Genomic DNA, 7,500 nt, shown 5'->3' on the forward strand with positions numbered 1-7,500 from the left:
GGAGAGCAGCAACGCCAAAGACAACTTTCCTGCCATTGCTGCCATGGCGGCTGGGGACCGAGACAACCATTGCTTGTGTCTTCTCCGGCGCGAATGTCACTTGCCAGCGAGCACCCACTCCTTTATCACTCGTAGCTGCTGATTGATGGCCTCAGCAGCCCGCCCACTGTCCTGGCGTGGATAGGTATAGGAGAGGGTGCAGTCATCAGCATAGGCCATGACTCCTGGCAGTAGCTGGAGAAGATCATCCACGTAGATATTCCACAGGAGTGGGCCAAGAATTGAACCCTGTGGCACTGATGCCTCCACAGGCAGGGACTCAGATGTTTGCCCGTTGACAACCACCTTGAGGCTTCTGTCCTGCAGGTAATTTCCCAAGAGTCGTAGCAAGCCACCCTGGATGCCTTTAGCACGAAGCTTTTCTAGTAATCCGTTGTGCCATACTTTATCAAAAGCTCCTGCTATGTCCAAAGCAACCACTATAGTGTCCTTGCCGTCGTCGAGGGCGTCCTGCCAATGCCTGGTGAGAAGCATCATTAGGTCGGAGGTTGACCTTCCAGGTCTGAACCCAAACTGTTGGTCTGAGAGGAGGGCATTGTCCTTGAGATGGCTACACACCACCTCTGCCACGACCCTCTCAAACACTTTACCCACCACTGACAACAGGGATATGGGTCTGTAGTTTTTGGGTCCGTCCTGGAGCTTTTTGTGTGCAGGAACTACTCGAGCCTCCTTCCACACTGAAGGCCAGACGTTTTCCCGTACACAAGTTGTGAACTTGGGTGAGAGGGGCAGCCAGTTCCTGGGAGCATCGCTTCAGCAGGTGCGGGCTGATGTCATCAGGGCCGGTGGCTTTCTGTGTGTCCAGCCCCCGCAATAATCGCTTCACCTGCTGATGCGTCACCTCCACCATGGTGACAGTCTTCTCACATTGCTGGACCAGCTGAGGCGGTGGCTGCTGTGGATTCCCGACCTTCATTTTCCAGCAAACAAGGAAGCCAGCAACTGTGCCCTCTCCTTACTGCTGGTGGCGACAGTACCGTCCTGCTTGCTGAGGGGAGGGATGGATTCTTGGTGGCCAGTTCCTTGTTTGTCCTTAACAAGAGACCACCAAGTTTTGTTTCCTACGCCAGTGCCACACAGTTTCCGGCGCAGGCTTTCCTCCCACTTTTTTAAGGCCCACTTGCTGGTTACCACCATCCTCCTGCATGCAGCCCTGTGCAGGTCCTTGTTGCGCCGAGTCGGGTTCCTCTTGTAGCGGAGCCAGGCAGCATACTTTGCCTCGGCAGCAACACGGCAACGGTAGCCAAACCATGGCTGATCCGTCGATCTGGTGGTGTATTCCCTGTGTGGGACGTGGCGTCTCTGGAGGGCGAGAAGGTGAGAGGTGAGTGCAAGTGCTTCACTCTCTGCTCCTCCCTGTAGCAGAGTGGCCCATGGGGTGTGGGTCAGGTCGCGGCGCAGGAAGCCCAGTCTGCTTTGTTCCACAGCCAGATGGTGCGGGTGGTGGCCTCGTCCTGAGCCACGCCCACTTCCAGCTGTGTCAGTACAGCGTGATGGTCAGAGCTGCCCACGAGCCCCAGCTGATGACACTGAAGCTTGTCTTCCTGGTAGTCTGAGATGACAGGGTCTAATGTCCCTCCTCGTTCATGTGTGGGGAAGGTGACATGATCTGTCAGACCCTGCACCTCAGGAGATTCTCGTAGGCGTCTCTTTCCAGGTGGTGATTGAGATCCCCCACAATCAGCACGTGGCTGCAGCTGTGTGCCATCATCAGGTTGTCTAAGGTCTCAGTCAGGTACAGAGTGAGTCAGGCCCTTGTCGCGGGGGGCGATACAGGGCACACAGCAGGAGGGCTGAGCGGTCTGCCAGCATTACTCGGAAGTACATCATCTCCATCATTGGAGGCGTGTCTATGTCGAGTAGCTGGGCCTGCATTCCTTCCTTGAAGCAGACAGCCACTCCACCTCCTGTTCGCTCCTGTCGGTCCCTCCTCACCCAGTGGGTGAAGCCCTGCATCCTGCCATACGTGGGCTCCACCTCACTGTTCAGCCATGTCTCGGTCACCACAACAACGTCTGCATTGTGTCTGGTATAAGTCTGCAAGGTTAGTCCGGAGACCACGGACGTTGCTAGAGACGACCTTTAGTGTGCGGCTCTCTCTCTCTCTCTCTCTCTCTCTCTCTCTCTCTCTCTCTCTCTCTCTCTCTCTCTCTCTCTCTCTCTCTCTCTCTCTCTCTCTCTCTCTCTCTCTCTCTCTCTCTCTCTCTCTCTCTCTCTCTCTCTCTCTCTCTCTCTCTCTCTCTCTCTCTCTCTCTCTCTCTCTCTCTCTCTCTCTCTCTCTCTCTCTCTCTCTCTCTCTCTCTCTCTCTCTCTCTCTCTCTCTCTCTCTCTCTCTCTCTCTCTCTCTCTCTCTCTCTCTCTCTCTCTCTCTCTCTCTCTCTCTCTCTCTCTCTCTCTCTCTCTCTCTCTCTCTCTCTCTCTCTCTCTCTCTCTCTCTCTCTCTCTCTCTCTCTCTCTCTCTCTCTCTCTCTCTCTCTCTCTCTCTCTCTCTCTCTCTCTCTCTCTCTCTCTCTCTCTCTCTCTCTCTCTCTCTCTCTCTCTCTCTCTCTCTCTCTCTCTCTCTCTCTCTCTCTCTCTCTCTCTCTCTCTCTCTCTCTCTCTCTCTCTCTCTCTCTCTCTCTCTCTCTCTCTCTCTCTCTCTCTCTCTCTCTCTCTCTCTCTCTCTCTCTCTCTCTCTCTCTCTCTCTCTCTCTCTCTCTCTCTCTCTCTCTCTCTCTCTCTCTCTCTCTCTCTCTCTCTCTCTCTCTCTCTCTCTCTCTCTCTCTCTCTCTCTCTCTCTCTCTCTCTCTCTCTCTCTCTCTCTCTCTCTCTCTCTCTCTCTCTCTCTCTCTCTCTCTCTCTCTCTCTCTCTCTCTCTCTCTCTCTCTCTCTCTCTCTCTCTCTCTCTCTCTCTCTCTCTCTCTCTCTCTCTCTCTCTCTCTCTCTCTCTCTCTCTCTCTCTCTCTCTCTCTCTCTCTCTCTCTCTCTCTCTCTCTCTCTCTCTCTCTCTCTCTCTCTCTCTCTCTCTCTCTCTCTCTCTCTCTCTCTCTCTCTCTCTCTCTCTCTCTCTCTCTCTCTCTCTCTCTCTCTCTCTCTCTCTCTCTCTCTCTCTCTCTCTCTCTCTCTCTCTCTCTCTCTCTCTCTCTCTCTCTCTCTCTCTCTCTCTCTCTCTCTCTCTCTCTCTCAGACAAATCTCTCTTTTATTTCAAAGCTCTATACAGGGATACATTTCAGATTAAGAAATTAGTGACTCTTCTTCACTTAAGGAACACAAACAAACAGCAGCATCAGATCAAGGTGTCGCAGGGAGAGTGTAGTAGGAGTGTCCAGGTTATTGAGGCTCTGGCAGCAGGCATGTGTGGTGAAGCAACAACTGGAAGGGATAACATAGCCTTGAGTTAGTATGAGGGAATACAAAAGGGAAATAAGATAAACGGTATGTCCTTTACTTTGTTTATGACTGATTATCTGATTTAAACCCTTTCAGAACTACAGACACTTTCCTAAACCTCGTAAAATCATCTTATTAATCAGGAGAGGAGTAAATGGAGATACAATGCTAGTTAATTTTTCAATTCTTCTTTATGTATCTTTTATAATGGTATCCGGAGTGAAGGAGGCTATTATTATTATCGTTGTACTCAGGTTAGAGTAAAGGATGGTAAAAGCGAAATAGTAAGTTATGATGATCAGAGCTGAATGACAAACTTTAATTTATAGTGAGGGAAATTAGACCAACATTCATCGTGGTCTACACTTCTGCAGTACCTCTGATTCACCAGCCGTACGGTCCTATTGGGGGACGGGGTGGATATGGCCCTGGGATTGGTGGACCTGGCCATGGGTATGGTAAGGGTATCGGCCTTGGCCCAGGCGGCGGGAATGGCCCTGGAGGGATGGGAGACAAGGGATTCGCAGCGGCGTGGGAGGCAACCAGGACAGCCGCCAGCACCACCAGCAGCCACAGCAGACGCATTGCGAGGCTGTGTTGACGAAGGAAGAAGTCAAGCAACACTGAGCTTACATAGATTCTTGCCCGCTATATCATCTCTCACTCCCCCTTCCCTGATAGACCGCTACCTTTGGGGACCTGCCTGTGTCCTCGTGTGGTATTCCCGCCGGTGTTGCGTGTGGGACTCCCTGCTGTCTTAATTCACGTTATTTATATCCCAAGTGTTTTTTTTTTTTTAATGCATTTTGGTTCTGTGTTATGTCATGTTATAATGCTAGGCTGTGTTATGTTAGGATTATGAGCAATAGAAGAAGAAAGGATATGAGAAACGAGGAGACGAGGAGAAGGAGGGAAAACAAGGAACAACTCAAATATAGGCATAGAATAAGTGAAGGAAAGAAAACCATAGAGCAGAAGAAGAAGGAGATAAAAAACGAAAAGGACATGAGGAGAAAGAGAAGATATGATAAAGGAAAAAAGAGGAGGAGGAGGAGGAGTATAAGTAGGAATAGGAGGACATGAGGAGAAAGAGGAAGTGATAAAAGAAAAAGTGTGATAATAGAGGAGGAAGTGGGGGAGGAGAACGAAAAGGAGGAAGTACAGAGGAGGAGGAGAAGTAGGAGTAAAAGTAGGAAAAGAAGGAGGAGGAGGAGGAAGAAGAAGAGCAGAGGAGGAGGAGGAGGAGGAGAAGGAGTAGAAGTAGCAGGAGGAGGAGGACGAGGAGGAGGAGGAAGAAGAAGAAGAGGAGGAGGAGGAGAAGGAGGCGTTTGCTATTCACGAGCTCACCCACACACCTCCTCTTTCCACTTCATCACATATTGATAGAAGATTCCTTATGAATTGACAGGTTTTTGTGAACTCACTTTGGCTTCAGTGTTGATTTTTTTATGTGCAGTTCACTTTAGCCGTGAATGAGATTTAACCTGTGAAACTACTACTACTACTACTACTACTACTACTACTATTACCATACTACTATACTACCACTTCCTGTATTAATTATATAAATAACACATACATTGTTCTTTTAAAAGTTTATGCGTGGATACATTCAGGGTTAATGAAAGCGTTGACTCCTCGTAAAGAATTCCAACACCAAGACGAAAGCAGCCTTAAAAGATGAGCAGGTGTTGCTTGCAGCTGTCCAGGTTAATGAGTTTCCAGTATCAGGCAAGTGTCGAGTCCAGGTGAGGCGTGAGGCGGCTGTGAAGGATGACCAAACAGTGAGTCAGTGCAAGGGAATAAATGGTAAATTGATAAACAGCATTACAGTATTTGTTCTTCCCTAAAGAGTCTGCGGTAAAGTATATACTAATTTAAAGAAAGATAAAGGCGAAATGGAGAGTTAAGGTGACGAGAGCAGGTTAGTGTTACGTTAACCCCTTCAGTACCATGACACATTTTCACATATTTTTTACATACTATTTGGCGATTTTATACAGCTTCAGGAACTTATGTGGAATTGAAATAGTGAAGACTGGCTTTTATTCTTTTGTTCTTTATAAAACCCTCCTAATGTCAATAAAATCGTCTGACCTAACCTAACCTAAACTTTTGGTTGAAGTGCGTCTTAGTAATGAATGGGTTAAAAGGACGAAGGCTCTAGGGATGACAGGCTGTAATGAAGAGAAGGGAGTTGTTTCGCTGCTGATCCCACCTTGCGTCCCTGCACTCAGCGCCAAGGGTAAGGCCGTGGGGGGAAGGGACGTGGAAATCCTGGTCTGGGGAAGGGTCGGGGTATGGGTGGTCGTGGGAATCCACCAGGGAATCGCTGTCCTCCAGGGAAGTACGAAGTAGCAGCGGCGGGCAAGACAGCCAAGACGGCAGCCGCCAGAGCCACCAGGAGCCACGACAGACGCATTACTGGTGCTGTGTGTTGACGCGGGGAAGGAACAAGTCGCCTCACTGTGGTGTCTAGCGGGTTTCTTGCTGCCTTTAAGACATCCCGGTGCCCTTCCCTGTCTGAAGGAACCTGATTGCCTATACCTCTTAAATTCCGCACCCCACACTGCTCCCCTCCCGTGGTGTTGCTTCATCTGGGAATCCCCTCCCCCACTGTTATTATCTTTATTAATATCCTTGGATGTTAGTCTGTGTTTATGTTGAAGTCATGTTATTTTTTTTTTTTTTATGCAAGAAGGGAGACTCGCCAAGGACAACAAAAAAGATGAAAAATAAAGGCCCAATGGATTGCCAGGTGCCTTAAAGTTAGTTATGTTGTGTGGAAAAGTTAAGTTAGTGAGGACATTGTGACAAATTCCTCCCTACTGTGAAACTAGTCAGGAATAAAGTACTCTTTCCTGAGGCCGTCTTCCCTTCATCACCTTCCTCCACATTAGATTTGGTTAGGCCAGGTTAGTTTACTCACGCTGCCTTGACTTACATTAGCAGATGACAGATTCTCCTTTCTTTCAGTATTCAGGTTAGGTTTGGTTAGATTAGATTAAGTTAGATCAAGTTAAGTATAGTTACGCTGCCTTGACTTACCTTAGCATACCACAGAGTAACTTTTTTCTCAGTATTTTCATTGTCACAGTTAGATTAAGTTTTGATCAAGTTAGGTTAGGTTCAGGCCGGTTTGGTCTACTTATACGCTACCTTGACTTACGTTTGCAGATGATAGAGTAACTTTTTTCAGTATCTACTTTGTCATTTAAGTTTGGTTAGATTAGATTATTTTATTACTATTATTGTTATTGGGGCCGCCGTGGTACAGTGGAAACATGCGTGCTTTGGGGTCCGAGGGGTCTCCAAACGCACGGGTTCGAATCCTGTCCCCGGTCCGAATGTAGGCTTCCTCACTCGGGGCAATGGTTTCCTAGCGGGTGGGCTTTGAGATAGGAGGTACCCCAAAAAATATTCCCTTTAGCCCATAAATTCCCGTGAAAAGCCCATATGGTATAAATAAAAAAAAAAAGAAAAAAAAAAAGATTACGTTTGGTTGCTACCTTGCCTTACGATAGCATAAAACAGAGTAACTATTTTCAGTATCTAGTTTGTCATTTAAGTTAGGTTTGGTTAGATGAGATTAAGTTAGAGCAGATTAAGTTTGCTTACGCCACCTTGACTTATCCTATAATAGATTTTCTTTTTCCTTCATTATTTACATTGTCAGAGTTAGCTAAAGTTCTGATGAAGTTTTGTTAGGCTCAGTTAGGTTAGGTTTGGTCACGCTGACTTGCTTTGCGTTAACAGATGATAAGTAACCTCCTGTTAGTATTTACATCGTCAAGGTTCCCAGGCTCCATTTTGTATGTTTATTTAATGTTTGTGGGAACGGATATTTGTAAAGAGGAAACACAGCTGTGGATGCTTTTGTAAACACGCCGCCTTACAGAGAAGTGCGTAGGAGCTGCTGCTGCTACTGCTGCTGCTGCTGTGTTGTTGTTTCTGTTACTATCATAATTTTTATCATTGTCGTTATCATTATCATTATCATTGTTATTGTTATTATTGTTATTATTGATATTATTATTATTATTATTATTATTATTATTATTATTATT

At 47.2% G+C, this 7,500-nt stretch overlaps 1 protein-coding gene and 1 long non-coding RNA gene across 2 annotated transcripts in view; both read right to left on the bottom strand.

Moving 5' to 3' along the window:
• Positions 1–3,241: 3,241 nt before the first annotated feature.
• LOC123512240 lies at positions 3,242–4,496 on the bottom strand. The gene is made up of 2 exons (XR_006677047.1): positions 3,811–4,496; positions 3,242–3,415 (listed from the first exon to the last, which is right to left on the bottom strand). It is a non-coding gene; the product is annotated as an uncharacterized LOC123512240 (long non-coding RNA).
• Positions 4,497–5,013: 517 nt separating this feature from the next.
• The window catches only part of LOC123512252, an 18,685-nt gene continuing 16,198 nt past the window's right edge, over positions 5,014–7,500 (bottom strand). Inside the window, exon 12 of the mRNA XM_045268523.1 lies at positions 5,014–5,197. The gene's annotated coding sequence lies outside the window, so the exon portion shown is untranslated. The remainder of the gene's footprint in view (positions 5,198–7,500) is intronic.

The sequence above is a fragment of the Portunus trituberculatus genome, chromosome 33 (genome assembly GCF_017591435.1).
Source record: "Portunus trituberculatus isolate SZX2019 chromosome 33, ASM1759143v1, whole genome shotgun sequence".
In the NCBI taxonomy this organism is placed as follows: domain Eukaryota; kingdom Metazoa; phylum Arthropoda; class Malacostraca; order Decapoda; family Portunidae; genus Portunus; species Portunus trituberculatus.